The sequence below is a fragment of the Phyllostomus discolor genome, chromosome X (assembly GCF_004126475.2).
Source record: "Phyllostomus discolor isolate MPI-MPIP mPhyDis1 chromosome X, mPhyDis1.pri.v3, whole genome shotgun sequence".
Taxonomy (NCBI): domain Eukaryota; kingdom Metazoa; phylum Chordata; class Mammalia; order Chiroptera; family Phyllostomidae; genus Phyllostomus; species Phyllostomus discolor.
In genome coordinates, this window is record NC_050198.1 from 80,023,241 (window position 1) to 80,050,782 (window position 27,542).

General features: G+C 47.1%; 1 protein-coding gene across 8 annotated transcripts in view; it reads left to right on the top strand.

The window, feature by feature from the left end:
- Positions 1–9,038: 9,038 nt before the first annotated feature.
- BCORL1 (BCL6 corepressor like 1) overlaps positions 9,039–27,542 on the top strand; it is a 62,578-nt gene continuing 44,074 nt past the window's right edge. The window contains exons 1-3 of one of the 8 annotated variants that reach the window (XM_028523109.2): positions 9,039–9,163; positions 10,450–10,528; positions 11,485–11,658. The gene's annotated coding sequence lies outside the window, so the exon portion shown is untranslated. Of the gene's footprint in view, positions 9,164–9,744; positions 9,890–10,449; positions 10,529–11,243; positions 11,659–13,151; positions 13,191–27,542 lie in introns of those variants that run through there. The other 7 variants (XM_028523106.2, XM_028523107.2, XM_028523110.2 and 4 more) reach the window with 7 other exon arrangements.

Sequence of the window (27,542 nt, forward strand, 5' to 3'; positions counted from 1 at the left end):
TGTCTCCACTGTTTTTGCTAAAGTGCTGATTACATACAGATGAGTCTCAGCTCCTTGCAGCTGCAGGAGTCACGTCCCATCAGTCCAGTCCCCCAAGTGCTTGTATGTGCCTGCAAGTCTGTGGCAGCAAGTCACTGTATTCCTGCTGTCTCTGCCATAGCAAGAGGCCTAGCATACAGCCAAGGCTACTTGCACCACACAAGTCACTGCTATTTGATTCTTTAGAAGCCCCCCACCCCCAGGCTCTTGTAAACTCTCAGGACCAGTCTGAACATCAATCAACAAACAAATGGGGTCAAGAATGGGGAAGCACTTGGTGACCTGCAAAGCCCCAAACAAATGTAAGGGATTATTGCATTGTATTGCAAAAAGAGATTCAGAATCTTTGAGGGTTGTGGTTATTTGAATTTTGGCAAACAGGAGTTGACTGTGTTATAAAATGAGTATGTTTGGAGAGTATTTGCACACATGTGTGTTCAGTGATAAGACCCATGGACAGAAACCTACCTGGCCAAATGGCACAGACAAAGACTCCTGCAAAACCAATATTGGTAAGTTAACAAGAAGTCCTGGCTCTGTATATTTCAATATGCCTTTTTAAAAGACTTTATTTATTTATTTTCAGAGAGAAGGGAAGGAAGGGAGAAGGAGAAGGAGAGAACATCCATGTGTGGTTGCCTCTCTATGTGTCCCCAACTGGGAAACTGGCCCGCAACCCAGGCGTGTGCCCTAACTGGGAATCAAACCAGCAAACCCTTGGTTCTCAGGCCAGCACTCAATCCACTGAGCCACACCAGCCAGGGCTCAATATGCTTTTATATAGGTGCTCTCATCAGAGTCCCCCCATTATACTATGCCACTGTTAAATCCCTCTGACTTGAATGCAGTAAAATAAAGCACACAGTGAGCCTGGAGGAATCCAGTTTTGAGACTTTCAGGCTCTGAGAACTTTGTGAGAAATTTTCAGGCACAGAAGAATACAGTCTGTATAGGTCCTGGCAGGGTGCTCCAGACACATGCCAACTTCCCTCCATTCTCTGTCCCCACGGAGCAGCTCTCCAATGCCTCCATAATGACCTCCATAACAAGAAGGCTCTCTTTCAGTCAGTCATTCAATCAACAAACGTGTTTTGAGCACTTTTCCATTGGTGCCAGGCCTTCTGCAAGGCTCCAGGGCTACAAAAATGAAGAAGCTTTCATCACTCACCATTCACCTCTCATCTCTCAAGCAACATGTTTTGTGGCATCCCTTTCCCTTCAAGGCTATCCTTGATGTTCATTTTATTCTGCTGAGCTAAGCCAGTGTGAATGGTTTTGAATCCAGCCTGGTTGTTTGGTCTCTGACGGGGCAGCAAGGGACCCCTTTGGAGAGGGCAGTGCTCACAACATCAAATGGGGCTCTCAGACATGTGGAGCAGGTATCACAAACCTCCAGAGGAGATGCAAGCAAGCCTGGTTCTTTTTTTTTTTTTTTGTCCACACCCTTGAAAAGTCAGGAGGAAAATCATGTGATCAGCATTGTGTTGGAACAGCATTCTCACCTCAGGTTCTGTCAGAGCAGATATTTTGAATCTGGAAGGTCTCTCTGGTAAGTCCAACTTAGGCTGCCACCTTTGGGGACCCAGTTAAAGGTCTGTCTTATCAGCCTCCAGGTACATGGCCATGTGCATTATTGGTAGAGAAACTCTAGTTAGTTAAAAAGAACATTCAGGCAAAATGATTTCCTGGATTTTGGGATTTTCTAATTTATTAAAGGTTTACCTTCAACTCCTTTCTTGTTTAACTGCTTGGTGTAGAAAATCTTTCCAACATGAAGGAACCCACTCGCTAGGTTGTCAGTAGGTTCTACTGGACAACTTGATGGAACCTGTCTTTGGCGGCTGGGCGTCTTGCAAGGATTTGCTATCAGTGGATCCCAAACTAGGGTCCTTGAGCCCATAAAAGCCTGGGAGAAAAATCTATTAATTACATCTGTTATTTCATCAAGTCTAGTTGAAATGTACCTGCATGAGACTGAGGCTGCAGAGGTGAACTATAATATCAAATGTTTTAGCTTTGGCTGGAATGAAATGACCTTCATGTGGCTCTCTGAGGCTGATCTGAAGTCCTGGTGCAGTTTTATATGCATCTGATACATTTTTAAATGGCAAGCTATTACTTGAAAATATATCTTCTTTAAGAAAGATAAGTATTTTAAACACAGAGGGTTAAGAGCACAGATTCTAGAACCAGACTGCCTGGATTCAGATACCAACTTGAAAACTTACCTGCTTGGAACTAATAAACAAATTGTGGCACATCCATATGATGGAATATTATTCAGCCATAAAAAGGAATGCAGTACTGATACATGCTACAATGCAGATGAACCTTGAAACCATCATGCTAAGTGAAAGAAGCCAGACACGAAGGGCCACATATTAAATGATATCACTTAAATGAGGTGTTTGGAAGAGGTAAATCCATGGAAATAGAAAGAAGATAGGTGGTTGCCAGAGTCTAGGGGTAAGAGGGAAAGCAGAGCAACTGATTAACAGGTATGGAGTTTCATTTTGGGGTAATGAAAATGTTTTGGTACTAGGTAAAGGTGACGGCTGCACAATGTTGTGAATGTACTAAATGCCACTGAATTGTTCACTTTAAAATGGTTAATTTTATGTTATGGGAATTTTGACCTCAATTAAAAAAAAAACTTACTAGCTGGGCAACTTTAAACAAGTCACTGAACTTCTCTGTACCTCAGTGTCTTCATCTGTAAAATGGGAAAATAATAACATTTACCTGATCGGGTTATTATGAGATTTAAATGGATTACTATTTGTAAAATTTTTAGGACATTGTCTGGCACATACTAAGTGACATATAGCTGTTTTTTAAAATGTATTTATTTATGTATTTATTTATTTATTTTTAGAGAGAGGAAGAGATAACTGTGTGTTAAATGGAGTCCATGGGGGGAAGAAACAATAAAAACCTTGATAGTGAAAAGTTTGGGGGTCTCTGGTAAAGATGAAAAAGTGTTCAGTGTCTTTCAAGGTGGAGTCCCCTCTGGCTGCAAATTCCTCAAACAGATTGCTAGAAATTTAGAGTTCAAGGTACTACCCCAAATGCATTCAATAAGGCCCTGAGTGGGAGGATACCTTGGCATCTGAATTTTTACAAGCAACCCCAAATTATTCTTATGTGTATTGAGGTTTGAAAAATTTTGGTGTGAGAGTTTAGACTGAATGTATACTGAAGGCAGAACATTTTCTCCCTGGATTTTTTTTAATCTAAATCTCAGGTTTCTGCTTGATTTTTAATCATTTTGTAATTTTCTTCCTGAAATGAACATTTCTTCCCCTGAAGCCCCTTGCAGTTTAATGAGCAAGAACAGACACACAAGGATATATACAAACACACATGCCTGAAATAAGAATTGTATCTTCACTGATTTATCTACAGCAGCAAACTTATGTGCTTACCCTATTCTGTTTGTGGTGGAAGCACTATGTTGGACTGCGTGGAGGACACAGTAAAATGTGGCCCTTGCCTCCAGAATCAGATTCTAAGAGCCAAGATGGCTACTGAAAAGGCTAGTTGATTTGAGAAGTGTGGTGTGCCAGTGGAGTGGTGGGGGTGGGAGACAGCAGGATGGGCAGGACCTAGGGAGATAGCAGGGAGGGCAGGACCCAGGTCTTCACTGAACACCTACTGTCAATCAGTCCTAAAGTATTCATGGAGTGCTGGCTGCTAAAAAGCAGCCAGGGCACTATAAGGGATGCCACCTTCTATGACAAGGTGGTCACCCTCAGATGGGAAAGTAGATGGGCACAGAGCACAGAAAAGCACTTAATGCTAAGTTGTGCAGTACTTACCCACAGAGCCAAGAGTTCAGAGGCAAGAAAGCTTTGTGGAGGTGAAGCTTGAAGGACTTGGCCAGGTGGAAGAGAGCTCAAGTGTAGGCACATGGATAGGAGTGACAATGGTATGTGTGAGTTCAGCAGGGCACCTCAGTATTGCCAACACCTCTAAGCCTGCACAGAATCACCATCACAGCCATAGGAATGCAGTGGCTCCAGGAACTGGAATTAGGTGAGTACCCACTGAACTGGGTTCTAGTCTCAATATTCTTTAGCCTTTTTGGGGGGAAGAGGTAATAGTTTTAATGAAAGATCTTGCTAAATTTTATCCCATTCCCCTTGACAAAAATACCTCTCTGTTTCTTTAGATTCAGGCCGTGACTTTTATTCCTGGACTTCAGTTAAGCAGGTGTTCCCAAATTCCAAACTCCTTAAAAAGTCCTCATGTTAAAAAAAAAAAAAAAAAAAAAACTACTATGGGGCATCTACTAGGTGTCAGGTATGCTTTTAAGTGCTTAACATACAAGAACTCATTTGATCCTTGAAACATTTTCAGGAGGTGTTTATTAGTTGCCATTTTATAAATGAGAAAACTGAGGCTCACAGAGAAGTTAGATCCATGCTGATATCTCTAGGAAGTGGCAGAGCCAGGATTCAAACCACCTTCTCTAACTTTAGAGTCTATGTGTGACCACTAAATGGGAAGAAAAAGATGAAAAGAGACCAAGAGTTAAAACTGTCTTTAAATGGCAAGAAGGGAAGCCAGGTGTGGGTGTCAGTTTCCCCATGATAAAATAAGGGAATTAGATTAGATTAGATTAGATTAGATTAGATCATCCATTCATTCATTCACTTAACAAGTAGTACAGGGGGCCAAGGTCAGGGACGTTGTTGGGAGAAGGAAAAGAAGAAGGCTGTGAGACACAGATGAGAAATCCTGGGTTCTTTCAGTACAGGGAGGTGAAAATCTAGTTGGAGAGATGGATAGGCAGAGTGTAGAAGTGCTAAATAAAGGGCCAAGCTCAGCACTGTGGGGGTACCCTGAGGGGCAGTTAATTTCTATGGGGAGGAAGTAGGGGTCAGAGAAAATGGCATGAAAGAGCTGGCTGGAGTAATGGTTGAGTGGGATTTCAACAAGCTGAGAAAGACATAGAAAAAGCTGAGGGAGCAGTCAAGAAAGCACTTGTCCAAGGAATGGCCAGAGGGCTGGTTGGGTGAGAACAGAGGACTTGTGAGGGACACGGGAGGAGAGGAGGTTGGGGCCAGGTCAGGGAGGGCCCTAAAAATTAGGTGAAGGCTTATGGAATTGATTTTGTCTGTGAGTAGCCACTGCCAGTTTTTCAGTAGGGCAGCTGATTTCTTATAGTCCCTTTGAACTCGAACACTGTTTGATTAAGACCCTTGTTAAGTGCCTAGGAGTCTTAGGGAAGATGAGCTTGACCTGGAGAGCCTCTGGGGTGATTTTAGCCCCGCCCCCTTTCTCTTCCCCCCACCCTGGCTATAAATCTAGAAAGGTTTTTGATTGTTTACAGAGTTAAGTTTAACCAGACACACTGTCTCCCCATCTAGACCTGGGGCTCTGAGAAAGCAGAGACCAGGCCTTCCACAGCATACAGTGGGCTGCTGCAATGCCTGTCCAGCAGCAACCTGCTGCTGCAATAGGGTTTGTGCATTTGACCCTTCCAAATAGTGAGAAGTTGCAACAGATTCTTTCCTTTGGCCCCTCTCAGGACATAAAGTGAAATATAGAGAGAACTTAATGTCTATAACTCATGATCATCAGCCTTGAGAACCTAGTATCGGCTCCACTCCTTCCCTGAGTTTGCAAGGCTCTTTCTCTTCCCCTCTCTCTCCAATCCCCTTTCAACTGGGGTGACTTAGAATGAACCCTTTGGCAATCCTGAAATCCCAAGTTCCAAACCTGACTTCATCTTTAGCTGACTGGGGTGCAGCAAATGAAGGGACAACCAGAAGCTTCAAATTTGCTTCATTCTGACACTCTAAAGATCTAAACCACTGGAATTTCGTTGTTGTTGTTGTTGTTGTCATAGGACTGGGCTATTTTACCAGACAGACATGGCCTCTGATTATGGAACAAAGCAGAGAATTAAAGCAATTATCCTATGAATTTACAGAGGTTGGTTTGGGACCTAAATTATCCTGGGACCCCCCCCCATATCCCATTTTACTTACTAGGTAAGTAAGTTTTGGGAGGGTGGGGCCCAGGCAGGTGTTGCCCTTAGGTCTCTGTGCTGCACCTAGGGAGTCTGGTGATGCCAACACTGGTAGTAGTAACTTCTGCATGAGTCCAGTAGGTTACAAGGGTGTCCCTGTGAGGGAGGTAGGACAGGTGCATTGATTTCCATATTTTAGAGTATGGGCAGGGAGACCTAAAATACAGTACCTGGCATCAGCCTGGTGCTACTCAAATATTAGGGCTTGCTTGAGGTACCACTGCCAGCTATCCACAAGACAGGACTAGGATCTGGTTCTCAAAACTCCCAAACAATCCTCTTAGTATTACACCAAACTGCCTCTCCAAGAGTCCAGATCCAGGCCAGTAGCTGCTATTGATGGGAGAAACAATTAGAAAAAAAATCTGCCTGGATAGGAATATTTTGGCATTAAATGGATGTGTTGTACCTCACTGAAAAGAACCCTGGAGGTGAAGTGAGGACTAGTACAACTGAGTCCTAGCTACAGCGATCACTAGCCATGTGACCTTGAACGAGGCACACACAGACATTCATATACTCAGTTTCCTCAGTTACAAAATTGAGAATTGTAGTGAGAAACAAATGAAATAACACAAGTGAAAGGGCTTTGTAGCTCTGGCTGGTGTGGGTCAGTGGATTGAGCACCAGCCTGCACACCTGAAAGGTCGTTGGTTTGATTCCCAGTCAGGGCACATGCCTGGGATGCTGGCCAGGTCCCCAGTTAGGGGTGTGTGAGAGGCAACCAATTGATGTATCTCTCCCACATTGATGTTTCTCTCCCACCCTTCCTTGCTCTCTAAAAGTAAATAAATAAAATCTTTAAAAAAGGGCTTTGTAAACACTCCAATAGTGTACAAAGGTAAGGTATTATTATTAAGATTATGTTGTGGCTGTAGCCTCAAATAAAATAATGATTAACATCTACATTCTCTACAAGCTCTCCCCACCCTGCTCCTTGGTTTCCCATCGTCTCCTGTAGGGCAGGAAGCATGGCCCCCAACAGGAAAGGGCTCAGAGAAGTTAAAGCTTCAGCCAGTAAACAACCATCTTGCCCCAACCTTCATTTCACCAGATAAATGATGCAGCCAAATGGTAGATACAGCCTCATGGGAATGAAGGGGTCCATTTCAGCCTCAAACCAAGGAGCAAAGAATTGCTAAGGCCCTAAGGGCCTTAAGAGAAGTAGAGATTTAGTATTACCAGGTTAATTAAAATCAGTTAAGACAACCAAGCCAAATCAAAGCAGTACTGGTGGGGCCTGCACTATCAGGCTCAATAGAGGTGGTTTTCACTCCCCACCCTATACATACACTTAATAATGCATTTTTGAGTTCATATGTTGATTAGCTTAAACAAATCATTTCCAAATCTTCTCTTTTCCTTGGTGCTTCTTAGACCAAAAACTTTTAAAGGTGAGTGTGTGTGGTACATGGCAGGGTGAGAGTGGTCAAGTAAAACAGAGGTCCCCAAAGCAAAGTAAAATGACAAGCATTAGGTCCCCATTGTTGGCAATAGATTTGGGGTTGGTGAGGACAGCAAGAGAACCTCAGACAACAGCCTCAGACAACAGCAAAGCCACTGCAGCCTTAGTGGCTTGCCATCCTCCGCAATACTCACACTCATCCTTCAAACCAGGTGAGGGAGACATACCAGGCGAGTCTCAACTGCCATCTCTAGAGTTCTTCCAAAGGAGAAAAGATACCCCACAGCTTAGAGGTAGAACCTCTGGGCTTACCACTAAGAAGGGGGTCAGGGAGGAGAAGGAAGACATTAATCTGGCAGGGCTTCCTTCTAGTCCAAATGACCTTCTGGCTTCCTTAGTATAGATAAATATATAATAAATTATATCAATATATGGGCACATAAAGATGTTTTTCAAATTCCTGCTATTCATTTCACATTCTGTTTACAAAGCCCTGAACCCTCCTGGAACTGCTGGGCACCTCCGCTAAAACCCTGTAGGCTGTGGCGATACCTTTGAAGTCCCCAACACGGGCTCAGGGTTGGAACTGCAAAGAAACACCCTGAGACTGAAAGCAAGTCTGCCGGCAGCTTCGGCTCCTTCGCAAGCTGCTCTCCTCCTCGGAGCTAATGTAAAGTCATCAGAGTTTCAGTGTGGACCGCAGGCTTCTCAGCCTTTCAGTCCTGGTGATGGCCTGGGATGTAAACATGTACGAGGATTTATTCCTTTGGCCAGACAAGGAGTCGTTAGGGTAAAGGGTAAGGGTCAAGGGGCTGGGTTTGATGACTGAGGAGTCCGAGAACAGCAGGCAGAAGCCGAGTCCTCTTAGAGCTAGGTTTTCGCCCTGAGTCCTGCAGGCATCCCCCTTTACAGACCTTTCGTCGTCCTCCTCCCCCTTCCTCCCTGGGGCCTCTCGATCCCACCGCCCCCCCAGAAAAATCCTCCACGCCCAGGTTGGGGGCTGCCTTTTGAGGAAGGCCCAAGGGGTTTGCAGCCCGGGAGATTGCCACGAAGGGTGAGCCTCTCAGGAGACGCAAGGCAAGGCAGCGAGCCCCGGCATTTTCCCTTCCCCAGCACCTGTCCCACTTTGGCGCTGGGGTTGGGGTTGCGCTCGTGGGCTGCCTCGGTGCCCGAACGCCTGAGCTATACACCCAAGTCGCCCCGGTTAGGGAAGTGGGGGGCTGAGAGAGGGGCGGAGCGTCCGGCGAGGGCGCCCCCCCCTCCACATGCAAGACCCTACACCGCCCCACACACTGAGTCTAAACGGTGAGAGAGAAGCACACAGAAAGCACGAGCAAAAACGCTCGCTCTCCGACCCGGAGCGGCGTTGCTCGCCCCCGCCCCCTTCCTGGAGCTGGGGGCTGGCAGGGGAAGGTGGCTCTGTTCTTCCCCCGTGGCCAGTGCGGGGTCTGCGGCTGCCCGGAGAGGTTCCGGCTTCCCCGGGGCTGGCAGGGGGAGCCCCGAGAACTGCAGGCCCGCCCCCCCTTCCTCCTCCTCCTTCCCCTCCTCCCCCACGTGTCCTCCCAGAGCCCAGCGGCCTGATCCCAGCACCCCCGCCACCTCCCTCCTCCTCCCGCTTCGCCCGCTTCCCCGGCGGCGTGGAGAAGAGCAAAGTTGCGACAGCGGTCGGGGGCTCTGCCCAGGTGAAGGGGGCGCGGTGGGGGGTGAGGGGGGGACGGTGCGGCCCTGCGGCAGGGGCAGAGGGAAGATAAAGAAACTTGCTTTCCACGGCCCCCACCCTGCGCGGGTTCGGATCTTGCGTGGACCGAGCCCTCGTGGCGAGACGCGGCAACGCCGCCAGGACCGAGGCCGGCACCGGGACCTAGACCCAGACCGCCCGCCTGGGCCGGATCGGCGGTCGCAGGCATTGGGCCAGGCCAGCACCCAGGCAAGGGCGGGGTGGGTGGCCGTACACCGGACCGAACCCGGGACTCCGGTGGCCTGGGCGCTGGCCGAACCCGGACTGGGCCGAGTTGGGTGGCGAAGTAGGACGTGGATTCGGGGGCGGGGCGCCGCGGGAGGGGGAAACCAGGCCCGGCCGGACCAGCCTGGGCGTGGGGGCGGGGGGCGAGTTCGGGGCACTTGCTGGGCTCGGGACCGAGCGGTAGGGCGGGGCGCCGCTAGGGGCTGGGCCGGACCCGCGGGGAGAGGGCGAGAGGAGGGGGAACCGGGGGTGGAGTAGGGGCGTGGAGTTGCGAGCGGGGTCTGGCCTCGGCCGGGGGCGAAGGTAGATTCGCGGGGCCGCCAGCGGAGGGAGGGAGGCCCGCGGCAGCGCAGCGGCGGAGAAGGCCAGCTTCCGCGGAGTTTGTGCCCGGGCTCCCCGGGCTCCGGCCGCCTCATTCGCACAAATGGGGATAGGGGACTGACTGGTAAGCAACTAAGAGTGTTAGACGGTGTTCAGTGGCGATTCAGGGAAAATCGAGGAAAGACACACTCTGCAATTATGCCGAACCCCCCACCCATTTCTTAGCATCTGGGTTCTGCTTTCAGGGGGCGGCGGACCCTCCCCCCTTCCCCCGCCACAACCCTTTGACTCTCCAGCTCTCCCACTGCCTCTTCCCCTCCCTCGGCCATCTGACTCTCTTAGGGGTGTGTGTTTGGGGGTGGACGACGGCGGGGGGGGGTATACTTTCCCTCTCGCCACAACAGCCTAATTCGTATCTAATTCCTACACGTAGCGTCGCTTCGAGTCGCGTGGACATTAATGTTTAGATAATCTACTACCCACTACACCCCCCACCAAGTGATTTTATGGCTTTTAAGGAAAGGGACGAACCCCTGGATTCCATGCCTGGGATGAGGTTTGAGGATTTGGATTCATCCCCCAAGCTCACTTCCACTATCAACTCCTTCCTTGTGAGCTATTTCCACAGGATCCGAACTTGGGTGGGGGAAACGGGAGTATTCATGTGCTTTTCTCTCTACACAGGGTCGGTGTGCCAAGGACGGCTAGTCTCCGAGGGAAAGTAGCCACCAGTCCAACTCGGGTCGCCCCCACTACTACCTCGGTGAGGGGGACAATGATAAGAAGGGGGTACTGGTGGGTAGGGACCCCTCATTAGGGAGGTGGCTGGTTGGTTGCTCCCAGAGGGACTCCCTTTCTTGGCGGGGAGGATACGTGAGCCCAGGCTTCATGGGAGGGATTCCTGGGAGGGAGATGGGGGTGGCGACAACTGGGCGGGGGGCGGTGGCGGGAAAAAGGGGGAAATCACACCCTGCCAGCAAGGGGAGCCTCCCTCGGGCCCTTGGGAGAAGAGGACTCAATGTTTCTGCTCTGTGATGCCCAGAGGGAAGATCTAAGGTCTCTGGGTTTGCACACTGCATGGGGCACCTATGGCCTGAGAAAGTCAAGTCGGGTATAAGGTGGAGAGCGCTGGAAGAGAGAGAACCCTCAGGCCTTGGTGCATTGATCTTTTCCTTTCCTCAACCTCCCCCTTCGAGGGGCGTCGAGTGGGGAGGGCGTGGGGCTTTTTCAGCCCCTCAGATTGAGCTCCTCCACCTTTCCTGGGAGTCTAGCTTTTTGCCCGGCTTGCTGCAGCTACCGCTGCCTCCCTCTCCGGAATCCGCTCGGTCCTCGCAGTGATCCCCTCCTCCTCCCCTCCCCTCCCAGTGTCACCGGGGCTGCTTGGCTCTGCCCCCTTCGCCGCCGCTTGCTCCCAGCTTTCGTCCCTCCCTCTCTTGCTCCCTCCCTCCCTTCTCCTCCTCCCCATTTCTCCCCCCCCCCGGACAGGCGGCATTCTGGGAGTTGTAGTCCCGTGAAGCCAGGTCTAGCAACGTCTGCGGACTCCGCCGGACTCCACTTCCCGTCGAGCCCTGCGACCGGCACCCACTCCACCAGGCTTCGCTCGCACACACAGACACACACACACCGTTCTCCCCCTCACTCTTTCGCTCGCCGCGGTTGCTGCCAGTGTGTGGCTCTGTCTCTCCTCCGCTTTGCTGAGCCCTCCCTTCTTCCTCTCAGTTCCTAGAGTCCGACCGCCGCCGCCGCGGAGAGAGACGAGAAGGAGGTCGGTGGCGATAAGAGGCGGAGGGGGGCATCGGATCCGGGCAGTATGAGGCGGGTGGCGGTACTGAGTGGGTAAGAGAGAGCCCGGGTGGCGGCCTTAGCTTCTCCGCGGAGCCGACCCGAGAACAGGTGCGTCTTTTTTTCCTCTCCCTCAACCCCTCCACCCCTTTTGGCTCCCCGGCTTTCTCGTATCCCCCCCCCTCGCTTCTTTCCATCTTAAGCCTTTCCTCAACCCTGTCCCTTCTTCGCCCCACAGCCGCTCAGCTACCCCCCGGGGGCGCCGTCCTCTTCGTGTCCCCGGACGTAGCGCTCCCTGGGCTTGCTCGGTTCTCGCCCCTCCCTTCGGGACTGCTCCTCTCCACTTCCCACCTTCGTACCCCGTTCCTGCCCTACCCTACCCCCACCTCACCCCTTTCTCTCAGCCAGGTGAGACTTGTTCGCTTGGATTCGAAAGAGTCTTCTTCCCGGCTGGGCGGGGGTCTCCATGGAAACGGGGGTCTGGTTGATCCTAGGGGGGAAACCATTGGAATTACCCCACTCCTTGGAAAAGGAGGTGGAGGCTATGGTTTTGTTAACTACCTGGCCCCAACCCCCCGATCCAGGGATCCGATGATCAGAAGGGAGGATGGCCAGCAGGGCAGGGCGATAAAGGTCTTGTTTTTTTTGGGGAGGGGGGATTACTGTCCGTGATGAAGTCTCGAACAGACCGGGAGAAAATATCCTCCAACCTCAGAGGGGAGGTGCGACGGGTGCTCTTCAAGGCTGCGTTCTCCCCAGTGTTGGGGTGCAGGAACCGTAGGGTAAGGGGTACACCTAGGTGGTGGCGGGGCCTGGGTTCAGGAGTGGGAGTGCTGTGATGGGGGCAGGGGCAATTATCCGAGTCCCTGGAAAAAAGGCGGGGGATGACTTCGGAGCGCCCTGGCTCCGCTGCCCTCGCTCTACAGGCGGGGGCCGCCGGGCCGGGCGCGGCGGGGAGGGGGCTTAAATTGAAGGGGAATGAGATGGGGGCAATTCCCTCTAGCCTCGGCAAGCCAGGGGGGAAATCCGGCGTGCAAGCTCTCCACCCGCTTCGCGCCAGGCCTGGAGGCAAGGGGTTTGAGAGCAGAGCCGAGGGCTGGAAGGAGGGAGGCTCCGGTTACGGGGCCGGGTTTCGGGATCAGGGGCAATCCCCTCAGCCCTTGGAGAAGGAGGGCGAGGGACGGCCGCGAACCCCAGGGCTACCCCACCCCGGTCTTTAAGGGCGTGAGGAATGGACAGCAGGCCCAGCGGAGCTGGATTCGAGCGGATCGCGGCTGGGGCGTGGGGGGGCTTAGTGGTGGGCTTCGGGGGGAGCAGTCCGGCTGCTGGGCGGGCGGGGCGTGGGGCTCCGGCGGGCGGCGGGGCGGGGCCGGGGCGGTGCTACTGCCGCCGCCGCCGCCGCGCTGCTCCTCCTGCTGGGGCCGCCGCAGCCGTTGCTGCCGCCGCCGCCGCTTCTGGGCGGGGAACGGAGGCCAAAGGGAGTCCCGTGCCGGGGCAGAGGGCGCAGGCTGCGCCTGGTGGGGAGGGGGCAGTCCTGGGGGCGGGAGCAGGCGCGGGGGGGTGGAGCCCCGACGGGGGGGGGGGCGGTACGAGCCGGGACCGAGACGACGAGGAGCCCCGGGGGCCGGTGCACGGAGGACGAGGTACTAGAAGAAGGAAGGGGGTGGGTGGGTCCCGCGACGGGCCTCGTGGGCTCGGCTCCTCGAGGTACTTCTTCGGGACGGAGCCCTGCAGGGGCACCCATTAGCCCAGTGAGGGATCGGGAGGTGAAACTGGACGGTGGAGGGGGCCTTCCTCGCTAGGGTCCCGCCGAGAGGAAGGCTGGGCCAGAGGGACGTCCGGGGCAAGGCTGGGAGGAGCTGGCCGCACCTCGGCTGGGGATTTCGCGTTATGGAGGTGCGGGAGATTGTTGTAGGGAAAGATGTGGTTGAGGGGAAAGGCGGGAGGGAAGCACACTGCAAACCCGGGAGGCCAACAGCACAGGCCAGTGGGGGTGCCCTTGTATTCTGCCCGCACCACCTCCTCCCCAGCGAAAGCACTGTGTTTTTTGTTTTATTTTTTTCAAATTTTACACCTTGGCTATAGAAGCTGTCGATGTGGTGATACTTACTAATTCTTGGTGTCTACCAGAGTAGACAGTAAGGAAAGGTGTCTTTTGGCTAGGACGCATCTAGCTCAGGGTTTAGGACCTCTTTAAGCGAGTGTGGGAAGGGGTCGGGGAACTTGTGCGACAGCTGAATGCTCTCAAGGCAGTTTGGAGGTCGTCCCTGTGGCACAGAGGTGGAATACTATTGCAAAAATCTTTGGTGACACTTCTGGGGATGCATTTGTAGGTTAGCCTTACTCTGCTAGCCCCATGGCTCATTCAGCTTAGACTTTCTCAAAGTCACGCAGTTGAAACGCTTTTTGAGGGAAGATGAATGGGGGATGCATTTGGGGTTAAGAATGGATTAGGTTGATAATAAAATTTCAAGGTTGAAGGGACTTTATAGGTCATCTAGTTCTCTGTTTGCCTGTCCCATCCTTGAATGTTGGGATAGAGGGGGGTTTATTTTGGGGACAGATGGCAGACAGCACAATGGAGCAGATTTTAGTTTAGTACCAGAGTACTCAGATTGGATAGTGATGTCATCATGTGGTACCGAAGAGGACAACAGTATGTAGCAAAGAAATTTGGAGGATTCCCCTGGGGTGTAAATGGGGTAACCCAATCTCAAGAATCACCCAGAGGCTCAAATAGGAGTAAAGAATTGGAGGCGGGGAACCTGTAAAATGTTGATGGAGAAGCAAAGCTAGTAGGAAAAGTTAGGGGAGGTAGGAGGATCAGGGGACTCCGTGACTCAGATTCTGAGAATCTGAAGGTTGATAGAGTTTAGGAGGGACATGTGTTGACTGAGCCAGGTGGATATTGATAAGCAGACTCATCTTTTGATAGGGCAGGTGAGGCAACCTGCCCTTGGGGCAGATGTGGGCGGACGTGAGAGGTGAGAGGTGCAGGCGTGAGGCACAGAGTCTTACTCAAATTGACTGTTAAGAGGTCTGACTCTGTTACCTGCTTCGGGCAAAGGCAGCTATGTTTTCTTTCCTTTTTGGCTCTGAGAAGTCATTGATGGAGGGAGAGGAGGGGCTGATGTCTGGGTTAAGGAGGACTAGTTCTTTAGAGTAGACCAACAAAGAAAAGATGTCAAGTTGTTGAGATAGGGCACAGGAAAGCTAAGTTTCTGGAAGGTGCTGCTGTTGGAGTCTGGATTGGGCAGAGTACAAGGGAGTTCCAGAGAAATGGTGGCTGTACCAAGGGCACTCCTAGATCTGACAGTTTTGATTTACGAAGAGAGGGGAGGGAGGATTCCTTTATTTCTCAGTGTCATAGACTGTTTTGGGAAGCAAAGGGAGTTCCTCCAAGAATCTCTTTGCTTTAATCATGCTGTAGTTCACTACATAGGAAAAAAGTTTTTTTGTACAGGTGACAGAGGATCTCATATGACAAGTCTGAATAATGGGTTTTAGAGAGGTACTTCTTTTAGGGGAACTGGATTATGGGAGAAAACGACTTGACTACTAGAAAGAAGGGAGATAAAAAGAAATGTCAGGAAGAGGGTTAGGTTAGTTGGGCAGTGAAGGGGGAAGACACATGGTCATCACTGGTCTCATGTTAGGACCAACTAAAGAAAAAGTGGGACCTTGAAATCTCCAGGAAAATGTTTTCCAAAGTAAAGTTTGAAGAATCTTTAAGGCTCTTTACACTTCCATGCTAGAATCACTAAGGTTGAGGCAAGAGAGAAGAATGATCTTGGGTAAAATTAGGGTTGGGCAGAAACTGGCATGTTTTGAAGAAAGATAAGAATATTTACCCATATGTAAATAGAGAATCTAGAGATGGTATACTGGTGAAAACTGCAGAGTGTGAGAGAAAGAGGAAGACATGTATTCAGGTGTTATCTGGAGCTGGTGTTGGAAAGGGTAAAAACTTGCCTTTGATAGTCACTGCCCTGAGAGGGCCCAGAAAGCAGAGATTATCTGAGATCCAGGGCTTATAAGTCTAAGCATTAATTAGAAAATCTAGACTAAATAAGGGTACCGAATGGGAGATTCATGGTCCTAAATAGAATGGTCTTGAAAGAAGGAGAAAGTGGGAATACACCAGTTTTTCCAGTGTGCAAGCAAGTGGGAGGAATTCTAGATATAGAGAGATGAATGATGGAAATTCTAAAGTGAAATAGGATAAAGAACAGAGGCCTGAGAGCCTTGGGCTCCAACTGGAGGTTCAGGTGGGAGCCTGGAGGGAAGGTGCTAATCAGGTTGTACATCCAGAGTGGTTCATTGATTCTAGGCTGAGTTAAGTTTGAGATGAAATAGAAGGGCAACAGGGGGGTCGGGAGTTGTTTTCCAGCATCAGCCAGCATCTAGGATTGAGAGAGGAAGTCATGGTTGAATTAGGTAGAAAACTGAACCCTACAGTGGAACAGAGAACGCCAGGGAAAGTGGGCATTGTTGTTAGGATAAAATAGAAGGGAGAAGCCACTGATGATGACATAAGGGGTAAGGAAAACTCTAGACCTTTGAGTTTTAAAAAAAAAGAAAGGAAATGTCACCATGTTGGGGTTCTAGTTAGGTGTGAGTCTATGCTTGCCAGAGGGTTTGGCTTCAGGACAGCCAAAGAGAGAGGAAATAAGAAGTAATCCACCTTTTAGCCACTAGGATGCCAGTACAGTGTTTTCACATTGTCTCACATGCATACTAGGCTTTATTAATGCCAGTTTTTGAATGGTCAAAAATATGGTCCTTAAAATAATGTAGAAACTGTTCTCTTTCTAAATCTACCCTTTCCCACTGTTCATAACTTAAAAGCAGTCTTTTATGATGAAAACTTTCTTATGTGAACTGAAGTTTAATTCTGGTCAAGAGTAAGATGAACTGTTTCTATTCCCATAATTCAAATGTGCTGTTCTGGTTCCCTGGGTTTTTTGTTTTCTGTTTTGTTTTTGTTTTTTTTTAAAGAAGCTACCATTTCCCCATAAAACATTTAAAAGTGGATAATTGTTTAAAAAGTGGCTGTAGGCTGCATGTCAAGGTCATTTCCCCCCTGGTTAATGAATGGTAATGCATTTGAAAAGAGATGATTTATTATTTGAAAAATGTGGTAATTTTCAGATTTATTTGTACGAGTATATGAGTCAGGATACATCTTCATTTGGATTTTAAGAAGACCTTAATTAAGCTAAGTGCCTGTGAAGAATTGAGAGTACTGATGGAGCAGGCAAAGCTTTGTGTTTCAGGCTTCTTTATCAACTCTCTGCTAAGAAACAAAATTTGGTTACCTCATTGCTAAGGTATGCCTAGAAATCTTAGTGTTAGTGCCATTTAAGGGTACGGTTGAGTTTGTTATAATGCTGGTGTCCAGGAATAGGAGAACAAGCTGATTTTTATTTTTCCAAGTTCTTTAGAGAAGTGTACTGCACATGCCCCTGATCTCTGGGAGGACTCAATTCACTCTATACCTGGACCCATGACATGCTTAGGTATCTTATGGTGATGAGGCTTTACATGGTTTAACTTATTCGTACCATATGCAGGATAGTATCTTACACTAGTTCTTAAACTTTAGCATGCATCAGAATTACCTAGGGCTTTGGAGACATACAGCCTCAGGTTAGAGTCCTTGCTCTTCTACTAGCTGGGTGGCAGGAAGCAAGTTACAACTTTTCTTGAGTCTCAGTTTGCTCATCTATAAAATGGAGTTGATAATCCCAATTTCATAAGGCTATGAGGGTTATGTGAGATGATATGTGTATAGTACCAGGTCCATAGCAGGTTCCCAATAAATGGTGTCATTATGTTATTATCTAGTTTTTCTTAACTCAATTGTGTCCTATGACAGTACCTTTTATATTACACTATGGTAAACTTGGTGGCAGAACGGAAACTGTCAATAGCTCCTGAGTACTCCTCTCGTATCTTGGTTCTTTGTGCTCTTTCTCCACATTCCCGTTGTATTGGTACATATGTAGCATTTACAACGTGGTAGGAAGAAATAGCTTGGCCCATCACTGCATTATTGCATCCACCTTTGAGGTGGGAGTGGTAGCTTCTTTAACAGCTGTGCTGTAACTGTTTGGTATTTCAGGGCAGGAACTAAAGAGTGTATATCCACTTGAAACTTCAGGGGACATTTTGGGCCATGCTTAAAAAATGACCCAAGCTTAATTTACTGGGGTGACATTTCAAAAAACATTCCTTTCTGAAAAGGGCTGGTGTGTTTAATTATGACTGTTTGGGCTTTCCAGCTGTCTCTGACATCTGGAAGTTCTACAAAAGCTGGTATATAGAGCCTGGGCCTGGTATGGCTGTATGGCAAGGATGTTCATCAGAGACTGGATGGGAGAGAATAACATCTCAAATAGCTCAGGTATCACCAAACCAAACTTCTGAGCAGAGAAACAAGGTGGGCTGTAAAACAGAGCCCCTCTTTGCAGCCAGAGTGGACTTTGATGCCAATAACAGTTACCCCAGTAAATGGAGAGAGTGATAGCAGGTCAGTTTAAAACAGATCAGTTAATATGTATGAATGACCCACGGACATAGACAACTGTGGGAATGACTGCAGGAGCAGGGGTGGGATGGGTGGAGGAGGGCAAAGGGGGACAGAATTGGGACAACTGTAATGGAATAACAATAAAAATGACCAAAAAAAAGAGAAACAGATCAGTTAACAAATTATGCAGTTGACCCTTGGACAAGGATGGGGTTAGGGGCACAGACCCTGCACAGTTCATAAAAATTTGCATATAACTTTTGACTCTCCCAAAACTTAACTATAGTTGTCCCTTGGTATCTGTAGGGGATTGATTCCAGGACCCCCGCAGATACCAAAATCTGCAGATGCTCAAGTCTCTTATATAAAACTGTGTAGACAATGCATACAGTCCACCTTGTGCACCTGTGGTTTCCCAACATCAAATGAAAAATAGTGGTTTTCATCCCCAGTTAGTTGAGTCAACGGATATGAAACCCGGGGATATGGAAAGCCAATGGTATATTGGAAAAAAAAAATCACATATAAGTGGACCTGAGCAGTTCAAACCTGTGTTGTTCAAGGCTCAATTATAATAATTTCTGTTTGATTTTAAAAATGCATTATTCTCTACCTGCCCCCCTCCCCAGCAGATTTACCTTCCTATTTATATTCTGCTTAGGCAAATATTAAAATGAGTCTTTCCCTGAGCACACATCTACTGTAAGTGGCAGAAGGCAGTCCATCTGCAAGTCAGCTGGGTTTAAGAATTAGCTCTGGCTAAACAACACTCAGATAATTGAAAGTTGATTTTATTGTTTTGCCCCACCCAATTTTATTTTATTTCTGTGCTTGTCTTTATTGTGGAAGTAAGGAAAAGAAAGAAGAGAAAGTTTACGAGAGAGCAAGGGAAGGAAAAAATCCATAGACCCAATGATTTATATATAGGATTTAAAAAAAATTATTGCTTTATTTTCAGAGAGAAAGGGAGAAACACCAACTTGTTAACACTTATTTATGCACTCATTGGTTGATTCTTGCATGTGCCCTGACCAGGGATCAAACTCTCAACCTTAGTACATCAGAACGATGCTCCAATCAGTTGAGCTACCTGGCCAGAGTCTATACAGGATTCTTGATTGTCGTTATGATGTGGAGAAGATTTCAGTTTTTTCTAGTAGGTTAGCAAGTATTTATTGAGTACCCATTGTGTGCCTTCTATCATGCTAGACACTATTGGGAGGACAATTAGAAGTATAAAATATTCTTTCTTGCCCTAAGGAACCTATAGACTGGTAGCAGGTTGACCCAATATTGATTGTTTGAAATTCTGTGAGCTAATGATGTGTGTGTGTGTGTGTGTGTGTGTGTGTACCTTTTAGTGAGTAATATATATATAAAATAAGTTGAGCCTACTGTTTGGGGTGAGAGAATATGAAAAATAGCCCTTCAAATACTTGTGTGAGAGGTCCAGGAGACTTAAAAAATAGGCCAAAGTTTGGTGAGGAGGAATCCTCTTCAGATAAAAAATTCTGTATCATGAGGACGGTATGTTGAAATGGAGATAGTAGAGGGCCACTGTCACAGTTCATGGCAGGGAGGGTGTAGAAGCATCACCAGAGGGATTCCAGTTTCAAATTATATTGATGCAACTTTGAGGTGTGAAACACACACAAATATTCACATGGTCCTGCTGAAGACCAAGACTGAAGAAATCCAACTCTTATTTTCTATCTAGAAGAAATGAGAAGTGCTCAGAAGATGACTAGTTACTTAGGGTGACATTTTTAGGTGGCTTTGTATTTTGAAGAGGGCTGAATAATTTTGTGGTGATTCCTTAGGTTTTCTTCCTATCTGTGGCGTCTAGAAGTTGTACAAAATCTTGTAGTTAGATCCCAGGTATAGTATAAAGATTTAATGAAGTGTTTTACTTAAATGGAGTAAAATAATTTCCTTGCAGTAGGAAATGAAAGTGAATACTACTTGAATAACAGGGAAAAAGTGTCATGGCAGTGGTTAGAAGAGCTAAACCAATCTGGTGGCATGAAAATATAAATGAGAAATTAAAACTTTTGCTTTTGCCTATTTCATTGTTGGAATTGATTACCTTTGGTCCTTATAAGTGTCTTTGTGTTATGCTCAGTTTTAAGCAGGGACTAGTTTATTCCCATTTTGCAGATGGCATAGTAAATGGACATAGTGAGGTGTCTGAGATGGTTGAGAAGTGGGGGCTGAAGATGCTCTCCAAATTTGCCCCCCACAGTTTAGACTGTGGGTACTGGAGTATATCACAATTCAAGGATGTTGCTGCTCTGTGATTAGATGATTCCAAATGGATTTTGGCAGTTTGCAACATCAAATTGAATGGCTGGGGATTCCACACTAGTGAGGAGATTGAAAGGGTGTGCTTTCGGTTGAAAAAGGTTTGGATGGTAATTCTCACCAAAGAGGAGCTCCAGGGAGATTGCAAGCCCTGACGATTCCATTGAGATGAATGTCTAGCCTCCCAAGGTGACTACTTTGAAGGTAACTACATTCATTTGAGTAAGCTCTGTGTTGAACAGATAGTATACATTCACTTGTATTCATTCTCATAAACGTTTATAGTCAAGGTTTTTAAACACAGAGGTATCCGAGCAGTCTATGAAGATGTCCATGCTAGAGCTGTGTGCAGGCAACTATTTAGCTTTCTCGGAAAATTACAAGAATTAATGTATTTGAGAACAGGATGCAGTGTCCCTTATAAGACAGATCCTTTGTGGTAGAACCAGTGGAAATATTTGGATAGCAAAAACAAATAAACAAACAAAAACAGGGAAACTAGAAAGTGCTAGAACAGACTGTCAGGCAGAAGGTTGGGATGAACTGTGCAAAGGGCCTCTTCCTCCTTTAAATTGCCCAGCAAATTATTTACACTTGATTTAGTGTGTGTATGTTTGTGAGGGGTGGTATGTGGTGGTAGAGGAACCTGTTTTGTGTGAAGGGGAGCAAAGTAAAGTGATTGGGTAGGAAAGTGAGGTATGATAGGAAAAGATGAGGGGACATAGATACTAAGGGGAATGCTGAGGGGAATATCAGAATGCCCTTTTATGGTAACTTAGTAAATTAGAACAATGTACATCAGAGAAATTCCTCATTAGGAGGTGAGGTTTGGCATATGTAATTAAATAGAGAAAACAGGAATGTTAGTCTCCTGTTGAGTACACATGGAAGAAGGCAGAGTGACAAGAAGGGTAAGGTCTGTGGTAGGGGTTTCATATCTAAAGCTAGGTAAAGTTATCCTTGTTGGGTATGTGTAGCCATTGAAAACTGATTTTGAAATGTTTTGACCTTTCTCTGAAGGCACGTTGGAGAGAAGGTAGAAGTCATGGCCTGTTCACTTTAGCCCCAGGTTCTCAATGTCAGTAGTCTGTTGGATCTACTTGGAGGTGTCTTAGATGCTGCTTTTCCCAAAGTGGAGTAATGGGGTGGACTCTCCTTTGCTTCTGTAACATTTGAATGTGAATGCATCTGTCATGGGCACTTCACCCAGAGCTCTGGATTTCTATTGGAGCAGTAGGTCCCAAAGTTGTTTTTTTTTTTTTTTTTTTACTCATTAGTCATCACTGACCCAACCCTCCTTCTTAAACTGTCTACTGGCCACGCCTATCCTCTTGAGGACAGATTCAGGGCCAGGCTTCAAGATGAATATTTTTTCCGGCTCATTTTTTAAAGTCGTAATTGCTTCCAGGTCACCAGGCAGTGTAAACCAAAGAAGCCTGGGGGAGTACTTCCAGATTTAGTTTAACTGAGACCTTCTTAATCTTGAGTTTCTAATTCACTGTCTTGATGGTAGAATCCAACAATGAATAAATGGGCAGGTTCCATGCTATGCTACTCATGATTCTGGGGAACTTGTTTGCTGGGCATACACCCTGTCTGGTCATTTTCAAGGTTAACTTTTTAAACACTATCTACCTTGGTGAAAAGCATTTGTCAAATACAGATGCTCTATTACCTCCTTTTGTGTCCTCTTCCTCATATGCATGACGACCACGCTTTGCTTGTAGTTGTTGTGAAATCTGCTTATTTGAGTATCTTCATTTCAAAATAAAACCAAGAAAATTACCCAATTTGTAAAATCTTCTTTGAGATTTTGGTGCGGCCCATCCACTATTACCAACTCCCTTTAAACCTGACTTGGGCTATAATTTGATGTTCTCCCCGTTTTGCTAACGTGCTCTCTCTAAAGTTCTGAAATGTCTGTCTTCAGTGCTTCCCCACAGTGTTTCAGTTTGGCCCATGATGGTGAAATATTTCAGGTTCCCCTATTTCATTTTTTCCCTTTTGGTTGTCATATCCTATGGGCTTCTCTTTTATGCCTTTCACACCTGCGGTTGTCTTCTAGTGTTTTTTTTTTTTTTCTTTTGGACTTCTTTGAAGAATGATTTTTGCTTCATTATGGCTTCTGTTCTAGTTGCTCTTCCTCACCTTAGCTGCTATTTTCACCATTTTAAAGTTATTGTTCTCCTATTAGTCCATTCTCTTTTTGGTTTCCCCTATTTTGTAGTGTGGTGATCATGTCTGGCTACCTACTCTCTGGTGCCTACCTGTTGGATTCATTCTCTTGGATCTCGGTCAGTCCTTCTACTTATGTGTATATGTGCCTCCCAAATAAAAAGAGTTTTATTTATTTATTTTTTCCCAGCCATACTTAATACTTTGGGTTGCTGGAGCAAGTGCTCTCCTTTGTTTTTACCATGAGTTGGATGTGCCTTTTGAGGTTTCCCCCGTAAAGTGGGGCTAGCTCATAGTGGTCCCACTGCTTTCTCGGCAGTTGCCAACATTTGATTCTGGGGCCATGCAGCTGTTCATTTCTTAGCAATTACATGGTTGTGACATCTGGGGAAAGCCTTTGAGGTATTTCATATCCTTGTGCCTGGGCTTCCTGGGTCGCATGAGGTTACCAGGTTTCTTCCAAGTTCCTTTTAGGAACTTCGCCTTTTGCCTTTGATGTGATGGTTCCCATCAGAGAGAGAGTGAGAGACTGAGAACGCACACCACACATGAGTGCAGGTGCTACAAGCAAAAGCAACTGATATAGAAGTGTGTACACCAGCGGAACCTACCAAGTGTAGTGTGTCTGTAAGGTTTTTCCTTTTTTGCTCACCTCTCCTGAGAAGTAGTGTACAGTTGAGTGGTTAGTGATTTGGTTGGACATGATAGTAACAAAACAAAACCCTAGGACTGTTGGATCAGAAACTCCAGGACTGGGACCCATGACTCTTGTGTTTTGAACAAGCTCCTCAGTGATCCTGGCCTGGGAAACATTGGTGTCTATTGGCCATCTCAACTCCTCCCTTCCTATGTGGGCATTGACACCATCAGTGTCTCTTATTTATTCATTCATTCATTCATTCATTCATTTATTTAATTTATAGAGAGAGGGGGAGGGAGGGAGAAAGAGAGGGAGAGGAACCTTGATGTGAGAGAGAAACATCAATCTGTTGCCTCTCATACATATCCCAACCAGGAACCTGGGGATGGAACTTGCAGTCCGGGCAAACCCACAACCCAGGCATGTGCCCTGAGTGGGAATTGAACTAGCGACTTTTCTCTTTGTGGGATGATGCCCAACCAAGCCACACTGGTCAAGGCTATCAGTGCCTTGTTAAAAGTTCCTTTTAAAAAAAAAAGATTTTATTTATTTATTTATTTTTTAGAGAGAGAGGAAGGGAGGGAGAGAGAGAGGGAGAGAAACATCAGTGTGTGGTTGCCTCTCACGTGGCCTCCACTGGGGACCTGGCCCACAACCCAGGTATGTGCCCTAAACTGGGAATCGAACCGGCGACCCTTTGGTTTGCAGCCTGTGTTCAATCCGCTGAGCTACAACAACCAGGGCTAAAAGTTCCCTTTGTTTACTCTCTGGCTCAGGAGGATCCATCTCGTCTTGTATAGATCACTTAGCTTGGTACTTTTCTGCCTGTGCTTTCTATCCATCTGTGCCTCTTCCCTGCAAAGCCTACTGTTAATTAACAGCAGTGGGTTTCACATAAGAAGAGGTGCTGCTCTGACAAAATCATAGTTAAAGAGTGGGAGGCCAAGATTTAAACACATGCTCCACCTTTGCGATCTTGTGAAAATGGGGTACCCAATATCAGTTTTGCTTTCTTTATAGTCGTAAAATGTGTATTGGGTGGTAATTATTTTGGTTTTTACTTGGTTTTCTTTTTGTGGTTGTTGTTTTGGTTTTGGGGGTAGTCTAAAAACTCCTTTATCTAGGTAATATTTTATATGCTGTTCTGTTTCTAAATGCCAAGATTCCCCCCTCTGATTTCTGTTCCAGGCCCTACAAACTACTAATCCTCTCTAAACAGAACAAAAATAAACCTAAGAGTAAAAAGGCCATGGTCAGGGATTTTTATCTGCTGCCTACCAATATTTAGGTAGCTATTTCACGTTGAAACTCATCTTATGGCAAGAAGGGCCCCTTCCATGACCAGAGTCTTCTAATGCTTCATAGAGATAAAATGCGAAAAAAGTACCTAGTATATCAGCCAACAGGCTGAGTTGCTGTTTCTAAAACTGTGACATTCCAAGATATTCTAAGAAACAGTCAAAACTTGATTAACCAGGATATTCAGGGAATGGGATCCTGGTGAACCAACATGAAGCTGACAGTCAATCTATTTGTCATACCCCTTGTTGAAATCTTTCTAAAATTACGTGTTAACCCACATAACTGTCTTAGTAATATTACAGATAATTTTCAGGAAAGGTAAAATCATGAGTCTCACACACATTTAAAAATGAACACGTGTTAAAGATTTTATTTTACTCATTAATCAATAAGGGAACCAGACAGATGTTATAGACGGTTGAGAGAAAAAGTTCAAAACCACAAATTTATATGAAGCAAAGGAATGGAGTGGCAAATGGAGGAAAAACTAGTTTTTCCACAGTGTGAAGGGAAGCCAATCCAAACTCTATGGGACAGGACTGAGTCTGCATATCCAACAGTTACCTACAATGTACAGAGGTGCAAAATAGGTTAAAGACAATGAACCAGGCTAGGATTAGGCAGCTCCAGAAGGGTGTGCTATAGATAATGAATCATTTTTTAAAATTTAAATACAACAGTTTTTTTCTATACTAAGTATACACAGTGGATACTTTTTAGGGGGTTGATTTTGCTTCTACTTTGTTAGGGTCATTGCCTCAATTGTCATGCAGGATTCAGTTCCATATAACATGCATTTACTGATTACTTACCATATGTAAGACATTGCAGAGGAACTAGAGACAAAAAAAGATGGTATTTCTTACCTTAAGTAGCTGATTGCCTCACGAGGGAGACAGACATGCCATGCTCCCAGCTAACCACACTGTGGAGGAGAATAAAAATCAGGTCTGCGGTAGAGGTAGGAATGAAACGTTTTGGAACCAGAGAGGGAGGAGTTAACTGACCAGGGGCTGGGGCTGGGGCTGGGGCTGGGGACACGACATGATGACACCTAAGCTAAGCCTTGAGGATGACTGAGAGGGGAAGTGGGGGCACAGGAGAGACCATTTCAGGGTGAGGACACAGCAAAGTCCTGAAACTAGATGGTCTGTGCAGGGAAGGGTCAGGATGGCCAAGGACAGCAGGGGAATGGCAGGATGTGGGAGAGAAGGCAAAGAGTTTTGAGGCTAGGTCATGGAGGGTCATGAATGCTGTGCTAAGAAGCATGGGCTTGATTTTGAAGACAGAGGAAAGCCATTGAAAGCTTTTGAAGAGGGATAGGATGATGGGATTGAACTGGTGCTTTAGAAAATGGATTGTAGAATCAAGAGACGGGAGACAGAGGGACTGGTTAAGAAGCTGTTATAATATTCTGGGTGAAAGATGATGAGGGTCTGCATCAGGTTAGTGGTGAGAGTTGTAGAAGGAGTGAATGGAGATGGTATTATTAAAGTTGGCTCCTGATTGGATGTGGGCAGTGGGAGAGAGGTGTTAGAGGCAACAACGACAATGCTGAAATTTCCAGGCTAGGGGATAGTGGTGCTATTGACTAAGATAGGAAACAAGCTGGGCATGGGGGTGAGGTGGGGAGCAGATTTATAGGAACAGATAATGAGTTCAGTTTGAGACACACTGGAAATTCTGGTCTGGGTCTAAGGAGAGAGATCAGGGCTACACATACAGATCTGGGTGTCATCAGTATATGAAGGGGTGAGTTGAAACTGTGGAAGCTCATGAACTGAGAGAGAAGGAGGGGTGGGTCTGAGAGACACACATATGCACAGAGGGAGAGAGGCGGGGGTAGTGGAAAGCCAGCTTGAACCAGACTTACTAGAGGAGGACAAGAGAGACAAGAGAGGGACACTGAACATTGAGGTGAGAGGAAGGAGATTGGGAGGGAGGGAGGGAGAAGGAGAGGGAGGAGAGAGTGGAGCCTGAGGGGGAAAAAGGAAAGTGAGATAAAGGACCAGAGGCAAGAGAGGCGGGAAAGAGGGGAAAGTTGGAGGAGAGAGGACTGTGCTAGGGAGAGACAGGAGATAGGGAGTAGAGAAGCAGGAGAGAGGGGGAGAAAGAGAAAGCTGGGAGAATAATAGGGGGAAGAGGGGTATGATGAGGAGGAATAGAGGGAAATAGGAGAGAGATTGAGAGGGAAGGGAAGGGAAAGGGAGAGAGAGAGGTACATGGGGGTAGGAAGAGAAAGAGGGAAGGAAGGGGAAGAGATGGGAGAGGGTGGCCAGGATGAGGAGGTAAGGAGAAACCAAGCAGATAAGGTCCAGGTTTCTGGGGTGGTTGGAGGAAGAGGTTCCCTGGAGAAGCCAGCAGGCACTGAGTCAGGATAGCCAGGAGATGGGCAAGTACAGGGAAAGGGGTGAGGGCAGCAGTAGCCTATGATGCAGAGATAGAGAGTAGGATGAGGAGGAGCAAGAAAAGAATGGGAGTATGTGCCTCTGTTCACCCCTTATTGCCTCTTTCCCTTTGCTTAGTCCCTGTGTGCCATGCTAGCCTGGCTCTACCTTGATCTTAGCAGGCAGCCTCAAGCCTTAGGACCTCTGCATAGGTTGTTCCCTTTTCCATGGAATGCTCTTCCCCCACATATCCACATGACTTATCCCTTTGCTTCCTTCAAGATGTTGAAATGTCTCCTCAGCAAGACCTATCCTGCTCATCCACTTTCAAACTGTAAGCCTGCCTCCCCTCCCCAACCACTGCCAGGCCCCTTAGCCTGTGTTATACCACCTTCTGACATACTATAAACATATAATCATTTAGTGTGTTTCCTGTGCATCTCATTCCACTAGAATATAAGCTCCGTGGAGGCGGGGATTTTTTTTTGTTGATTTTTTAAAGATTTTGTTCATTTATTTTCAGACATAGGAGAAGGGAGGGAGGAAGAGAGGGGGAAAAACATTGATGTGCAAGAGAAACTTGCACCATTGGTTGCGTCTCACATGCCTGCAACTGGGAACCTGGCTGTTAACTCAGGCATGTGCCCTGACTGGGAAT